Source organism: Tiliqua scincoides, chromosome 2, assembly GCF_035046505.1.
Source record: "Tiliqua scincoides isolate rTilSci1 chromosome 2, rTilSci1.hap2, whole genome shotgun sequence".
NCBI lineage: Eukaryota > Metazoa > Chordata > Lepidosauria > Squamata > Scincidae > Tiliqua > Tiliqua scincoides.
In genome coordinates, this window is record NC_089822.1 from 113861678 (window position 1) to 113879073 (window position 17396).

The window sequence follows — 17396 nt, forward strand, 5'->3', positions numbered from 1 at the left end:
TGTGGACTCACCTCCCTGCATTACAATCTCTGCACATGAACTGGAGGTTGTCCATGACTTTGTGTACCTTGGCTCAATGATCTCCGACACTCTTTCTCTCGATACCGAGCTAAACAAACGCATCGGTAAAGCAGCTACCACGTTTTCCAGACTCACAAAGAGAGTCTGGTCCAACAAGAAGCTGATGGAACATATCAAGATCCAGGTCTACAGAGCTTGCATCCTGAGTACACTTCTGTACTGCAGCGAGTCATGGACTCTTCACTCACAACAGGAGAGGAAACTGAATGCTCTTCACTCTTCTGAACCCTACTATTTTTTTAACATCTACGTGAAACCACTGGAATAGGTTGTCTGGGGGTTTGTTGTTGGGTGTTACCAATATGCTGAAGGCATCCAGGTTCACATCTCATTACCTAACCCAGCCAGATACACTGAATGTTCTGAATCAGTGTCTAGAATCAGTGAAGAGTTCAATGGGAGCTAACAAGATGAAATTAAAACCAGAAAAGAAGGTCAGGAAACCAGCTGATATGATGACAGTGGATTGTCCTGCCCAGGATGGGGTTGCACGCTTCTTGAAGGGTCAGGTCCATATGATGGGAATAATGTTGGATTCAGCTTTGTCCTTGCATGTTCAAATGACTGCTGTAGTCTGCAGTCACAACCTTGGCAGGTACACCAACTTCACCCATTCCTGTGGCAAGCAGACCTGGCCACAGGCACCCTAGTCACCTCTTGGTTTGACAACTGTAAGACATTATGCCTTTGACAACTGTTCAGAAACTTAGGGCGCAATTCTAACCAACTTTCAGCACTGGCATAGCTGTGCCAGTGGGGCATGTGCTGCATCCTGCAGTTGGGGGGCAGTTACAGAGGCTTCCTCAAGGTATGGCAATGTTTGTTCCCTTACCTTGAAGTTGCATTGCCCTTAGTGCGGGAAAATGGGTTAGGATTGCACCCTTAAGTTGGTATAGGATGCAGCTTCAAGGGTTCAAAAGGCTTGATCACACAGTACCTTGGTTCTTCAGGTTACACTAGTTACCAGTTTGTGTCTGGGCACAATTCAAAGTGCTGGTTCTTGCCTCTAATTAAAGTCCAAGGTCTTTGAAAGACCACCTTCTCCCAAAAGAATCTGCCTTCCAGTAAGCACTTTAAGGGAGGCTCTCTTGTGGGTTCTGCTGCCTTCAGAAGTCTAGCAAGTGGTGACTTGTAAGAGGCCCTTATCTTATGGAACGCCCTTCCTCTGGCATTGTGGTCAGTGCTCCCTTTGTTTATTTTCTTTCTCCAGCTGGAGGTCTTCTTCTTTCATCAGGCCCTCACAGATTTTGTCATGGTTTTATCTGAATTAGGCTGCAATCCTATCCACACTTATCAGGAAGTAAGCCCCATTGACTATAATGGGGCTCAGACTACGTTCTGAGTAGTGATGCACAGGATTGGGCTCCTAGTTGGCAGTTGTCTCTTGGCTATATTGTTTTAGCTGTTATGTTTTGTTTGGCTTTTATCATACTTGGGTTTTAAAGATTTATTGTAAGCTGCCCTGAGTCCTTGATTAGAAGGGGGATATACATTTTTTAAATAACTAAAAACAAAACAAATAAACTCAGACCCCACTATTCTCATATCAAGGAGCAGGGCTGTCCCAGGACCTCCTGGCCGCTGCTGATGTGCCAGAGTTAGCCCACCACTCTTCTTCCCCACACTTCCTTTCCCACTTCAAGGAAGGGGAGTGGGGAGACGAATGGTGGAGGTAAATGTGTGAACAGAGGTAGCTGCCGCCACAATCTATGTGACTGCCTCAGTCGGCCTCATAGACAGGTTGGCCTTTCCAAGAACCCTTCAAAAGCCCCACCTCCTCCACTATTACAGATTGCTAAATTGTTTCTCTTTAGAAGATAAAACAAGTTGATACACAATAAAATACGTAACAGTGCCCTTATACTTTAAAAAAAAAAAAAACTGCTTTTCAGGGAATTTAAAATACAGAAGTGGCAGGGGAGGGAGGGGGAGTTTAACCCTTTCCTGGCATGCCATTTGCCTGCATCAAATGCCCTCTCCCCAGCAGCTTTTTCTGCCACAATATATTTTGTCTTTTTCTATACACCTCTAGAATACCTTGGAAGGGGGATTGGCTAGGGCAGGGAATAGGACAGTTTAAGGACTTTCCCCATTCTCCACTTCAAATTTCCCTCTCCCAAAGCTTCTTTGTACTACAGATGTGGACAATGAGATTTTGTTACACATACTGGTGTGTAGCTTGCAGTTAATCCCTTGCGAGCCTCTATCCGGCTCATGGCCAGCCTCTTGTCCCCTGAAAGCCCCTGGCCCACTTTGCTGAACATGACTGGAACTTTGGAATGGTCCATCTGGAGGGTGTTCTAAGGGCCAGAGAAGTTTAATGAATGAACCTATTCATTCATTTATTAACACATCTATCTCTAATTTATTTATATACTTTTTAAATTTAAATATTTTTCCGGCCCTCAAAACCATGCCAGACAATTGATACAGCCCTCTGGCCAAAAGGTTTGGAGACCCCTGCCTTAAACCAAAGCATTTTTAACAGGTTTCTGTGAGGGAAGATTGTTGAGCATGCAGAGCTGCATACTTTCAGGTTTAAAATCTACGAACTCTCTCACTCGCACACTCTCTCAAAATACCCTGATAAAGAGGCAGAAAAAAGGAGGCCAAAAATGGCCAGAAATTATCAGGGACTACATACCATTTATCAAAATTAGAACTGCTTTTGGTTAGAGAAATCATGCTAGAGTTTCTCTTTGATGAGATGTGCATTTAATAATGTTCTGGATATAGGGCAAACATTGTAACAGGACACAGAATTGGGCATGGACTGAGCAAGCATCACAGAGTATAAAACAGAAAATAAGTTAAAACTGCCTTATGTACAAATAAATTTGTATCATCTCAAAAGCCACGCTGACCGTTATAGCACTCACTTATTTCTGAAGGAAGACCCTGCATTCTGGGCACTCTTCTTCCATGGAAGGATGGGGGACCCAACCCTGCCTCTTGGCTTGCATCTTGCACTGTGGAACAACTGTTCCTTGGCCTCCCTACAAAAGAGTTGAAATTAAAAACACATTTTGTCCTTTGGAGCTTTGGAACAAAGGGTGGGGGTGCAAAGCCTTCAGTGCCATGTTTTTCCCATTGCAGTAGCAACAACAGAGATGTGTCCATAGGCTGCCTGCCAACCTGCCTGTGGCCTGCTGGTTCTCAATCCATCTGGGCCCAATTCTCTACTTCTCCAGCCAGCTTGAAGCAATGAGCAAACTGTGTGTTTTTCTGCCACTCACTCACCACAATGCCCTTGGCAAATCTCCCATGCTGTTGTATGCATTCCCTCTCTCACATATACACACAAGTGGAAGTAGATTCCAATGAACTCTGTGGGGCTTACTTCTGAGTAGACATGTCTAGGATTATGCTATAAGATCAGCAACATGGAAGATGCAGACATGTCAAGACGAGTATGCATTTCACATTTTCAGATATTTCCCCCCTCCCAATCAGTGAGATAAGTCAAGGACAATACCATAGGGCAGTGGTTCCCAAACTTTTTTGACTGGTGGCTCCCTTGACCTACTGGGTCATTGGCCATGGGAGCAACCCGTCAAAAAAGTTTGGGAACCACTGCGCTATAGTATTGTCCTTGACTGTGGTTTTTTTGCTAGGATTCTGCGGCTTCCCTGGCCAGTTTCCACAGCTCCCCAGGGAGCCACAGCTAACATTTTGGGAACCAGTGCTAGGGTTTAGGTCCTTTAGGACAGTACTGCCTTATTTACTGATACATAAGCACAGCACAAGTGGAAACAAACCATAATTCTTACTGCAGCATACACCAAATCTGCTAATACGGCATCAGATTCCCAGTGAGAGCTCCTGTACCCCAAGATGCTTCATCAGCAGCTGATTCACACCAGTTTGTCTCTTGCTGCCTCCCCACTTTGGTCTGCTTCCTCCCAAATGAACCTTCCCAAATGTTATATAATCTTCTCTTGAATGCTTCTCACCATCCCCATTCTCTGAACTTGGGGGGAGTGACGCAAGAGAGGATCTTTTCAGTTGCGGCACTTGGCATGCGGAACACCCTCCCCAACTAGTTGACTCTTTAGTGCTGAACTGGACAGGAATTGTGGTCTAGAAGCTGAGCGGTCGTCCTGCCTGAAGAAGAATCTGCTGCCTTGGATGGGAGACCAACAGACTGAGAAAGTGCTGGTTTATATCTGTATAGAAGCATGAAGGAATGCAGAGGAGCCAGCTGGAAAGAAACAGATAACATCTCCAGAATCAGTCTGAGGTTTGATTTGCAGTGACCTGTGAAAGCTAAGTGCATGGCTGGCAAATCAGGATGAGACTGCACTATGAATGGGAAACATCTGGAGAAATGGAAGGTTCTATGTGTCTCTCTCATGGAACAATACTTGTAAAAACAAAATCCTTTGAAAAATGGGGTTTAAGATCCACCTTGAATGTATGAGAAAGGCAGTACAGTTGGCAGTATAAATATGTTCCTGCACCCCCCTGCGGATACCAAAACCCACGGATAATGGAATCCATGGGTGGGGTTCAATAGGAACTCCAGACATGACTAGAAGCATCTTCTGGTTGTGTCCAGAGGTGTTCTGAGGCTCTAGAGGCTGCATGCTGCCTTCCTGGGCCTCAGAAAGCCTCCCAGACACAACTGGAAGCTGCTTTTGATAACCTCTGGGAAGTCAGGTGAGACCCTCCAGTGTGAGTTCAGAATCTGTGCTGAGTCAAGTTGCTGGTTCCAAACTTGTATATAAAGAGGGCCCACCTGTGTAGAAATGAATGAATGAATGAAACCTGATGTCTTCTCTGCGCCAGGTAAAGATTTTTTAATTACCCAAACCTTCTACTCTATTTCTTAGCTTGTTTTAACTGACAATATTTATGGATTGTAGTGCTTTTGACTGCTTGATTTGTCTTTGTTGTTGCTGCTGATTGAACTTTTTGGATTTCAATGCTTTTTCTCAGTCATCCTGAGAGCCACCTTTGGAATGAAACCTTAGATTGCAAATGGGCTTCCAACTGTTAATCTGGTGCCTCCCACTGCCTGGAGGATGTTGCCATCCAAAACTCTGATGGTCATTTCATTCCCAAAGATGGAGAATTTTCCAGCTATGAAAGCACACTAACTTTTTTTGTAAAATCCCAGACAACCTTTGAGGAAATAGCAGCTCAAGCATTCATCCTGAAAAGGTTCATCAACCGGCATCCTAACAGAATGAATATTAGCTCAAGATTCTCAGAGTATTTGTCCACATTCTGAGCTATATCCAGAGTAACACTGTACCTCTTTTGTTGATAATATATATATATATATCTCAAACACACACACACACACACACACACACACCCCTTTCTATGTGCTGGATGCATAGGCAAAATTAGTCTTTGAATATAGCTCAGTTCTTTTAGTGGAAAAGAGGGGAATTAAACCTGGCACTTTTACATGAAAAGTATGTCTTCTGCCACTTAGCTACTGTCATTTCCCAGGGTTAAATGCCCAACAAACCCCCTTTTTGTAGTGTTCACAACAAAAAACATCAGTGTAATGCCAGCACACTACAGCAAACATTACTAGACTCTCACATAATATGTGGAGTCACTCTCCTTAGGTTCTGTCCAGCTGGGCAAAGTTGAGAGATTTCTTCTTCAGGCTGCTTGATAATGCAAACAGAAGCCAGGTTGTCATTGACTGATTGATTGATCCACGGGGTCTCGTGGATGGCTCCCAGTGTCAGCAATCTGCCTCTCATTTCCAGGTCTTGGAGTTCCTGTACGGTTGGCCTGTTACAGCAGACCTTTTGCCACAGATCTGCTACTTGGCTCTTTCAGGTGCATCAAAGCTTTCTCAGATGCTGTGTGAATGAATCCTTGTCATACTTGGCTCTTTAAAATAAGGCTTCAAAGGCTCCAGGCTCCTATTGCAGGAGCATTCCCGAGTTCCCTCCCCCCACCCCACCTCAACTTCCTCCTGGACTACACCCAAGCCTGCCTTGTCACCCAAGGGACAGCCAGAATCCTGCCCCTGAGAAGATCTGGCTGCCCTTCGTTCTTGCCACGCTCTTTTCTTTCTGCGGGGGATGCCCCAAGGTTGGTTCCTCCCCCCACACCGGGCCTGGCTGCGGGGCAGCTGACTGCACGCTCGGGAGCCTGGGTGGAAAGTTTGGGCTGCCAAGTTCTGGCTTCCAGACGATCAAAGAAGCTGCAAGGAAGAGGGAGCGGGAGGGCGCGAACGTGCAGCTCTTGCCTTCCCAGGAGCCTCGAGAGCGTCTGGCAGGGGCGAGATGTAAATATTTACAGCCTTCCACTGCGAGGTCGGGAACGTCCCAGGACCGGCTGCCTCTGGGGAGAGGCAGGGGAAGGAAGCTCTGCGCAGAGCGTGTGATGGTGGGGCGCAGGCAGCAGGAGCAGCCGGCATCTGCCCTCGGGCTGGGGACCAAGCGCCACCTCCCTCGCCCCGCGCTCCTGCACCACTGACCCGCCTCCAGGCCCCGCGGACTCCAGGAGCGCAGAGGTAAGCCCGTTCGGTCCGTCCCTTCCCCCTAGAGGAGAACTGGAATGGAGCAGCTCTGCAGGGTCAGGGCGTTCTGCGTTCCTGGTGTAACGTGTGAACGGGGAACGAGGCATCGACCCCACAGCAGGGCGCCCCATTCCCAGATACAGGAAGGAACTGCTCACCAGAGGGGGAGGTGGGGGCGCAGTTCCCATCCTGAGCTATGATCAGCTGAATGGCAGGGAGTCAGCAGGTGACACTCTTCCAAGACACGGATCCCTTCCAAGGAAATGTGAAGCCTCCTTTGGCGAGTGGTTTGTCATCTCTCCGCTCCAGCTCACCCACCCAGGCAAGGAGGGCCGTTCATCTTTCCTTGCAAAGGCTCTCCATCTCCTGGCGTGCTGGTGTGTGTGATTCTTCCCCCTCCAAAGTGTATGGCAAGTTTGTGCAGATCAGGCCTCTACACCAGTGCTTCTCAGACAGTGAGTTGGGACCCACTAGGTGGGTCGCAAGCCAATTTCAAGTGGGTCCCCATTCATTTCAATATTTTAGTTTTAATATATTAGACTTGATGCTACCACGGTATGTGACTGCATTTGGGGAAATATTACAGATCTCTATTTTGAACAGACTACTATGTATATGCTTCTAACAATGATAGTCAATGGGGCTCACTCCTGGGCAAGTGTGGGTAGGATTGTTAAAACTCTTCCTGCTTGATGACATCACTTCCAGTCATGACATCACTTGGAGGGTAATGGAGGGTCCGGATAGTTTCTCATTCTAAAAGGTGGGTCCCGGCACGAAAAGCTGGAGAACCTCTGCTCTACACGATCTGCTGTTCACACAGAAGACATTACAGTGTTTACGCTGGACACTCTGTATGGCTTATGCCACCCTTCCACCATAGTATTTCAGCATTGCATCAAGCTCAGTTGACTGTACAAACTAGGGTCGGTCTCTACAATAGAAATGACATGGACACTGCAACACTGGAAGCCTCGCTTATGTTTACTGATTCTCTCTCAGGGAGATGTCAGGGGAAAGATTCGGATAGTGCCACTCAACCAGCCTGCCAAAGAATGTGGGGAAGAGCATGTGTGCTTTCATCTCCCAGCTACCCAATGCACTTTCCCACCATTGCATACTTGCATTGCATATTCATCACACTATTTAAATCCTAATATAATATTTAAATTGTGCCATGAGGGTCAGTTCAAATGTTCTTCCCCACCCATAGGATTATGTGGCACAAGGACAGCATTACTGAGGGATTGGGTTGTGAATTATTCATATTCAAACATAGTGGGCAGTTGAGCGGCTGGTCAGGCAGTATTGTGTGAACAGGCTCATTGAGAAAGGTTCTAGTCTAATTTCCTTGTGAGTTTTCTGTGTGAGATTTTTTTTGTCTGGTATGGAGGAGCAGTTGGTCATGTGATCCCCCACCTGCAATCTGAAGTGGTACAGTCCAAATCCAGAGTGACCATGTACCTGAAAGCTGGGCCTCTGTCTCAGTTCAAACTACAAATCTGGCTCCACACTGTTTTATCTTCCCCTCTCTCCTGCTTTCAGAGGTGCAACCTTCTGAAGCATTTCAGGACTTCAGGAAAAGCACCACCACCACCCCCAGTCATTTCAAGATTCATGATGATTATTTTGTTAAAGCCATTGGCAACTTATTCAGAATGACACAAATGTCCAAACTCACAACATTGTTTTGTACTTGGGAATTGATCCCCAGAGTACAAAAAAAGGACACACATGGTGTTGATTACCATATTGTTCCCGAATGGGCGTAGTATTCGTTGGATGGCAGAGAGGCAAACTACAGACAGGAGAATTCAGAGGGCTTCGGAGAAAGCTTTTACTACGTTTTGCAAAACGGGACCACCACAAAGATGTGGTGGACAAAGAATGGGCTACAATGATACAGTTTTTATAGGGTTTTTGGAATAGAGGAGGGGCAAAAAAAGAACACAAAGAAAGAGGGGTAAACATCCTTGGAAAATTACCAAGTAATTGGGCAGAAAGCATGGTCAGCATCCTTATCAGTTTGGAATGCTCTGTTAGGACGGGGTCTTAAACCCTTGGTCTGGTTGGTTATTACCATCTGTCCTTCCTTGGAGGCCCATACTAGGCTTATCTTGTTTAGCCAGCTTGTTTCTGAGAAGGATGGTAGATGCTGACTGGTAGCATTCCTGAGCAAGGGTCAGAGAGAGGCTTAAGCCAGAGAAACTGGGCTCTGAAAATTGGGCCTTGTGGGTATTTCAATGTTTCGAGCTGGGCATTTTGGGGACAACATGGAGCCCTTGCATATGAATCACAGTTTCCTTTTCAAAGTACCAATAAGCTGGGTCCCAATCCTGGCCTTGACACTCCTCATGTATATTTTAAAGCCGCAAGAAAATTTTTATGTGTGTGGATGCTTTTAAAAACTGGTTCTATTTATACTGAGGAATTAGTTCTTGGCTACAGAACCTACTTTACCATGGGGCCCTCAGATTCTTTCAACTGAGGGCGCTCCATTGGTGCTGAGTGTCGCAAACGTGTCATAAGACACACTTGCGACACACACGGCTGGCTCAAGATGGGTATTGGCTCAGTGCAAGCCCACACTGAGCCAGTGCTAGGCGGAGCTCAGTTGCACGCCACTCAGAGCTCCGAGTTAAAGCCAAGCAGCGGAGCAGTAAGTTGGGGTGGGGAGGAGGTGTTCTGAAGTGGGGGGTGGGAGCAGGGTGGAAACAGCAGCAGGCCCTGCTGCCATATCCTAACCAACCTCCCAAAAATCCCAACATGGGTCTCCTTGATTCTGCACCCGTTATATAAGGGGACCCTTTGGAACCACCTGGCCACTATACGGGGTAAGGAAACGTAAGTTCCCTTACCCCTGAGGATACCAGGCACTGCTTCCCTGCCCCATTGGATGCCATTTTGGCACTGCTGCAGCCCTGGATGCTGGGAAGCACAGGACTGGGTTATGGTTCCCCTAAAACAGTGTTTCTCAACCAGTTGTATGGGTACCATGAGTAGTACTTGAGGTGCGGTCTGGAGATACTCACTGGACCCCTGGTCACCTGCCTCCTGGCAGCAAGACCAGAACTGTACCACAACAAACAGTGTTAGGAGGCTTGGCTCAGCAGACAGAGTTCCAAAACATGCTTTTCCATGCTCAAAAAAGCCCTCCCGTCCACCTTGAGCTTCTTACTGGTGTTTGTCACGTCGTATCTGGTCTCCCATCCCAGAAGTAACTGGTGATGGTGTCAATACCAGTTACTTTCAATGGTGCTTCAAATAGGTGGACCATGTGAAGTGCTATGGCAGAGGACAAATGTTGAGAAACACTGCCCTAAAAATTTTGGGTCAGAGAAGTCTTCATGGGAAGAGGAACCAATTTGTATGGCAGGCCGTTGACATCATTTGTAATTGGCTCATGGGTAACCCAATCCCAATCCTATCCATCCCAGCACCCTGAGGAATTGTGGCATCAAAATGGCAACCACTATATCCCATGGGCACTGGGAAGTCACCCGAAGTCTCCATCGGGGAAGGAGACTTTTGTCCCCTTCCCCCGATGAAAGCCCCAGGCCCCGTAATGGGGCTTGTCATGTCTGTGCCAGCTATTTTGCCAGTGCAGACTTGAGAACCTCTGTATTGGGCTTTGCAACCTGACATGGAGGATACGAACTGGCAGAGGAGGCCTCTGACAGTCCCACCTCCCTCCTGGGCTGCTTCCTCCCCCTGCCCTGGAATGCCTCCGGCCCCAAAAGGCCACACCACCACCCAGCATTCTTACGTTGTCTTCTACCAGCTCTTGGCCCAGCACTGCCTGGCTCTGGCCTGGCATATTTATGACACCCATGACATGACACTGTGTGTCAGAGTATGGGCTGCAAGTCAGCAATCTCTTCAGTTGAATCCTTAGCCATGAACGCCTGGGCAGTTTTTATTTATTTATAGCTTTGAATTCATGGACTGGTTTAGAGGCATTCCAGTATGCCTCAATTCCACTAAATCAGTAAAATAGGAATAATACCCTCCCCTATTTGTAAAATTATGGCAATAGTGTGGGAAGTGCTTTGAAGCCTCATAAAGTGGGTTTCTGTAAATACAAAATAGTATGTAAACTGCTTTTTGAGCTACTCTTGTTGAAAAGCTGTATATAAATATTCTTAATGATACTAAAGGTTGCTATGATATATCAGTGCTGATTCTGCAAGTCTGTCAATAGAAATCCCCCAGATATGGTTCTACACATTTTGGGGCCTGAAGTACAAAATTCCATCAGCACCAACTTCTTTTAAATTAACATGAGACCCAATCCTTTGGGACATTCTCCTGCAACCCTCCCTTCAAGTAAAGAGGAGCTGTGCAGAATTCAACTCAGCTTCAGTTCTGCACAGAGCTTCCCAGTAGGTTGTGTCTGCTGATGTCCTATCTATCAGAGTTTCCCACTGTGCTGCCCATAACCGATTCATTTTTTTAAAAAATGTCTTCTCCACCTTTCCCTTGTCAAGGCAATGCCCAAGGCAGCTTATGATACCCAAGATCCACTACCTGCAGCAACTACCGCATCACCTCTGGATTCCCCGTGCACAATGTGGTTGTCAGGCATTCCCATTCTGCGTGCTAATCATTTAGGGTGCAATCCTAACCCCTCATGTCAGTGCTTTCCAAGGGCATAGCGGTTCCAATGGGTCGTGTGCTGCATCCTGCAGTTGGGGGGCACTCATGGAGGCCTCCTCAAAGTAAGGGAATGTTTGTTCCTTTAGCTCAGTGCTGCATTGCCCTTAGATCAGTGCTGGAGGTCATAAGTGACATTAGGTCACTGACATAAGGGGCTAGGATTGCACCCTCAGTTAGGTCTTCAAAAGGTCATTTTTTCCCCAAAATTTATGGCAGTTTTATATGAAACATCCAGTTTCAGAGATAAGGCATAGCCTCCTTAGTGAGGAGTTCAAGCATCTTCTCATGAGAAAATCATGGCATAGGCTTCCTAACAAGGAAGCTAGCCGCTTGAACATTCACTAAGGAGGCTATCCCGTATCTCAGAAACTAAACATGTTAGGGCAAAACTGATGCCATTTTTTGAATCAGTACCCCAAATATATCTAAGAATAAATCTAACTTTTAAGACAGCAAATGCATTTTGGCCTATGTTATGGTCCTAGGCAAAGCAAACTCTTGGAAGTGCCCCAGATGAGAGAGGGTGTGTGCAGATTATTTTTGGAGCTCAGATGTTTCCCAGGCAATTTGTTTTATTCCCACCAAACAGAAGCATTTATCTCCCCTGCCCATCCTTAGGACTGGTATAAGTTATGGAGTCATTACAGTGCCAAGCTTTTCTCTTGGGGCAGTTTCAGGGAAGGATTTTTGTTGGGACTGTGGCATGGGGGGAGAGTTTAAATGCTCCTACACTTTTCATAAAGTCATAGAAGAATGAATTTTGGCAGATCATGATGCAGCTTATCTTGCAGAGAAAGGCTGCACCTGCCAAAATCCTCTCATTCCCCAGCATTATTAAAGGTGCAAGAGCTCTGTCCTCTTTTGCATCTGGCTGTCCTGTCCAGAGCACAACTGTAGATTCCTCTTGAAGAAGTAAATCGAAGGCAGGCTCTGTGACATGAAAATGTATTACTACCACATCTTTGCTTTAAACCCCCCCCCCCCCCATTCTAGCTGGAATTGAAGAAATCATTGAGCAATGAAAGCTCAGGGTGTTGCAAAGGCCCCTTTCATAGAAGTGTGAACTTCCCTGCTAAGTCAAGATAAACACAGTAGCCAGTGAGATACAAAAAAACAGCGTCAGAAGACTCTGGATCATTGGAACGCTCTCAAACCAAGTAAAGAAGCACAGAGCAACACAGTTCCATGATGTTCCACAACATGTTGTTGTTGTTCCATGTTGTTCCACAACAACAAAAAAGCTATGCAGTCAGACAGCCAGCAGCAGGGTGGGGGCTATCCAGTGTTCTGCATCGAGTGTCACATGTATGATTATATGCCTCTGGGGCATAAGTCATGGGTGTGTCCTCGATGCAAGGAGCTCCAGGCTCTCAGGGAACGCATCCGCTCCCTTGAAGCCTTGGTGGCCGACCTGGAGAAGCGCAGGCAGCCAGAGGAGGTCCGTGGGGAGACTTCTGGGGACGATCAGGCTTCGTCCCAACCTCAGGCGTGCAGCTCCTCGGCTGCCCGGGTGGGAAGTCTCGGGACTGGAGGACGTCATCCTGGAGAGGAGGGAAACAATCCCCTAGGGGGGATCCCTTCTCCAGGGGATGGGCCCATATCCGAGCGCACTCGGGATACTCCTCGGCGGGAGGGGGGTCGGGGGCTTCTTGTAGTGGGGGATTCGATTATTAGAAACATAGAGAGGGGGGTTTGCGACGGATGTGAGGACCGCATGGTGACTTGCCTGCCTGGTGCGAAGGTTGCGGACATCACTTCTCGTCTAGACAGGCTGGTAGACAGTGCTGGGGGAGAGGTAGCGGCTGTGGTGCATGTCGGCACCAACAATGTGGGCAAGTGTAGCTGGGAGGTCCTGGAGGCCAAATTTAGGCTTTTAGGCAGGAAGCTGAAAGCCAGGACCTCAAAGGTAGCGTTCTCTGAAGTGCTACCTGTTCCACGCGCAGGGCCAGCTAGGCAGGCGGAGATCAGGGGTCTCAATGCGTGGATGAGACGGTGGTGTAGGGAGGAGGGGTTTAGATTCGTTAGGCACTGGGGAAGGTTTTGGGACAAGCGGGGCCTGTACAAGAGGGACGGGCTCCATTTGAACCAGAATGGAACCAGACTGCTGGCGCATAACATTAAAAAGGTGGCAGAGCAGCTTTTAAACTGATCCCTGGGGGAAGGCCGACAGGAGCCGAGGGGCATCCGGTTCGGGACTCCTCATCCCTATGGGATGAGGATGGGGAGGTTAGAGAACAACAAGACAAAGGCAGGGTAGGAGAAGAAATTGGGAAAGGTAGGGTGATGGGATGTGATAGACGGTTTGGCACAATGAGAGGATGCGGGGACAAAGGAGCGAATAAGCAGCCCATCCTGGGGCATTCCGTGTATAAATGCTTTTATGCAAATGCCCGAAGTCTACGAGCAAAGGTGGGAGAACTGGAATGTCTGGTGACAAGGGAAAATATTGACATAGTGGGCATAACGGAAACCTGGTGGAATGCGGAGAATCAGTGGGATACCGCAATCCCGGGCTATAAACTCTACAGGAGGGACAGGCAGGGGCGTGTTGGAGGTGGGGTGGCCATTTATGTTAAGGAAGGGATAGAATCCAGCAAAGTAGAGATTGAAGGTGGGTCCGACTCCACCGTAGAATCTCTGTGGGTTAAATTACCAGGCTTGTGCAGCGATGTAATACTGGGGGCGTGCTATCGTCCTCCAGACCAGAAATCTGATGGGGACCTTGAAATGAGGAAACAGATCAGGGAGGTGACAAGGAGGGACAGGGTTGTAATCATGGGGGACTTCAATTATCCTCATATTGACTGGGTCAATTTGTGTTCTGGTCACGATAAGGAAACCGGATTTCTTGACGTGCTAAATGACTGTGGCTTAGATCAGCTAGTCACAGAGCCCACCAGAGGACAGGTGACTCTGGATTTAATTTTGTGCGGTATGCAGGACCTGGTTAGAGATGTAAACGTTACTGAGCCATTGGGGAACAGTGATCATGCTGCGATCCGTTTTGACGTGCACATTGGGGGAAGAATACCAGGCAAATCTCTAACAAAAATCCTTGACTTCCGACGGGCGGACTTCCCTCAAATGAGGAGGCTGGTTAGAAGGAGGTTGAAAGGGAGGGTAAAAAGAGTCCAGTCTCTCCAGAGTGCATGGAGGCTGCTTAAAACAACAGTAATAGAGGCCCAGCAGAGGTGTATACCGCAAAGAAAGAAGGGTTCCACTAAATCCAGGAGAGTGCCCGCATGGCTAACCAGCCAAGTTAGAGAGGCTGTGAAGGGCAAGGAAGCTTCCTTCCGTAAATGGAAGTCTTGCCCTAATGAAGAGAATAAAAAGGAACATAAACTGTGGCAAAAGAAATGTAAGAAGGTGATAGGGGAGGCCAAGCGAGACTATGAGGAACGCATGGCCAGCAACACTAAGGGGAATAATAAAAGCTTCTTCAAATATGTTAGAAGCAGGAAACCCGCCAGAGAAGCGGTTGGCCCTCTGGATGGTGAGGGAGGGAAAGGGGAGATAAAAGGAGAGATGGCAGAGAAATTAAATGAGTTCTTTGCATCTGTCTTCACGGCAGAAGACCTCGGGCAGATACCGCTGCCCGAACGGCCCCTCCTGACCGAGGAGTTAAGTCAGATAGAGGTTAAAAGAGAAGATGTTTCAGACCTCATTGATAAATTAAAGATCAATAAGTCACCGGGCCCTGATGGCATACACCCAAGGGTTATTAAGGAATTGAAGAATGAAGTTGCAGATCTCTTGACTAAGGTATGCAACTTGTCCCTCAAAACGGCCACAGTGCCAGAAGATTGGAGGATAGCAAATGTCACGCCTATTTTTAAAAAGGGAAAGAGGGGGGACCCGGGAAACTATAGGCCGGTCAGCCTAACATCCATACCGGGTAAGATGGTGGAATGCCTCATCAAAGATAGGATCTCAAAACACATAGACCAACAGGCCTTGCTGAGGGAGAGTCAGCATGGCTTCTGTAAGGTAAGTCTTGCCTCACAAACCTTATAGAATTCTTTGAAAAGGTCAACAGGCATGTGGATGCGGGAGAACCCGTGGACATTATATATCTAGACTTTCAGAAGGCGTTTGACACGGTCCCTCACCAAAGGCTACTGAAAAAACTCCACAGTCAGGGAATTAGAGGACAGGTCCTCTCGTGGATTGAGAACTGGTTGGAGGCCAGGAAGCAGAGAGTGGGTGTCAATGGGCAATTTTCACAATGGAGAGAGGTGAAAAGCGGTGTGCCCCAAGGATCTGTCCTGGGACCGGTGCTTTTCAACCTTTTCATAAATGACCTGGAGACAGGGTTGAGCAGTGAAGTGGCTAAGTTTGCAGACGACACCAAACTTTTCCGAGTGGTAAAGACCAGAAGTGATTGTGAGGAGCTCCAGAAGGATCTCTCCAGACTGGCAGAATGGGCAGCAAAATGGCAGATGCGCTTCAATGTCAGTAAGTGTAAAGTCATGCACATTGGGGCAAAAAATCAAAATTTTAGATATAGGCTGATGGGTTCTGAGCTGTCTGTGACAGATCAGGAGAGAGATCTTGGGGTGGTGGTGGACAGGTCGATGAAAGTGTCGACCCAATGTGCGGTGGCAGTGAAGAAGGCCAATTCTATGCTTGGGATCATTAGGAAGGGTATTGAGAACAAAACGGTTAGTATTATAATGCCGTTGTACAAATCGATGGTAAGGCCACACCTGGAGTATTGTGTCCAGTTCTGGTCGCCGCATCTCAAAAAAGACATAGTGGAAATGGAAAAGGTGCAAAAGAGAGCGACTAAGATGATTACGGGGCTGGGGCACCTTCCTTATGAGGAAAGGCTACGGCGTTTGGGCCTCTTCAGCCTAGAAAAGAGACGCCTGAGGGGGGACATGATTGAGACATACAAAATTATGCAGGGGATGGACAGAGTGGATAGGGAGATGCTCTTTACACTCTCACATAATACCAGAACCAGGGGACATCCACTAAAATTGAGTGTTGGGCGGGTTAGGACAGACAAAAGAAAATATTTCTTTACTCAGCGCGTGGTCGGTCTGTGGAACTCCTTGCCACAGGATGTGGTGCTGGCGTCTAGCCTAGACGCCTTTAAAAGGGGATTGGACGAGTTTCTGGAGGAAAAATCCATTATGGGGTACAAGCCATGATGTGTATGCGCACCCTCCTGATTTTAGGAATGGGTTAAGTCAGAATGCCAGATGTAGGGGAGAGCACCAGGATGAGGTCTCTTGTTATCTGGTGTGCTCCCTGGGGCATTTGGTGGGCCGCTGTGAGATACAGGAAGCTGGACTAGATGGGCCTATGGCCTGATCCAGTGGGGCTGTTCTTATGTTCTTATGATGCTGCGTTAGCAGGAAATGCACCCAAAGTGCATGGAAAGGACAAATCTTGTCACTACACTTATACTGAACATGGCAGTCTGTGATCACTCGCTCCCATTGCTCCAATGCCTCCCCCCACTCCCAGCCCCCTCCTGCCCCCCAAGCTCCCCAGTCAACCTCCAAGCCCTTAGAGCAATGGGAGCAAGCGGCCAGAGACTGTGATCCCCACTTGCCCCTCTTGCAAAGAGTACAAAAAGAGTGCGTTTTTCCCCACACTTTTTGCAAGAGGTGATCATGGGGAGCACAACTGTGCGGGCAGGTAGCCAGCTTGTTGCTCCCAGGCAGCCTGCAGCCTGGAAAAGGATGAAGAGGAAAGGTGACAGAAAGGAGGGTGCTAAGCTGGAGCACTGGAGAGTGAAAAGACCAGAGGCTGGCACACAGTTGGGTAATGGAGGCAATATCTGGCATGCCTCCTCAAGCATCGAGCGGTCTTGGGCCAGCCTCGGAGGAAGACTTTTCACATTGTCTTGTCATCCACTGGACCTTGGTGAATTGCAGAGGATTCTATTGGGGCCGGTTAGCTAGACCAGGGGTGTCCCAACTTTTTGGTAGGAGGGCCACGTCATCTCTCTGACACTGTGTCTGGGGGACGAATTAATTTACATTTCAAATTTGAATAAATTTACATAAATGAATATATCAGAGATGGAACTTATATGAATGAATGAAGATCTTGCAGTAGCTCAAGGCATATAAAAGGCCTTGCACAAAGCAAGACAGGCCTTTCCTTCACTGCCACTGCAATATTCCAGATGTGAAACAGCAAGTAGTGGAGGGAG

General features: G+C 47.6%; 1 protein-coding gene across 1 annotated transcript in view; it reads left to right on the forward strand.

Moving 5' to 3' along the window:
• Positions 1 to 6132: 6132 nt before the first annotated feature.
• ANGPTL6 (angiopoietin like 6) overlaps positions 6133 to 17396 on the forward strand; it is a 45635-nt gene continuing 34371 nt past the window's right edge. Inside the window, exon 1 of the mRNA XM_066615151.1 lies at positions 6133 to 6565. The gene's annotated coding sequence lies outside the window, so the exon portion shown is untranslated. The remainder of the gene's footprint in view (positions 6566 to 17396) is intronic.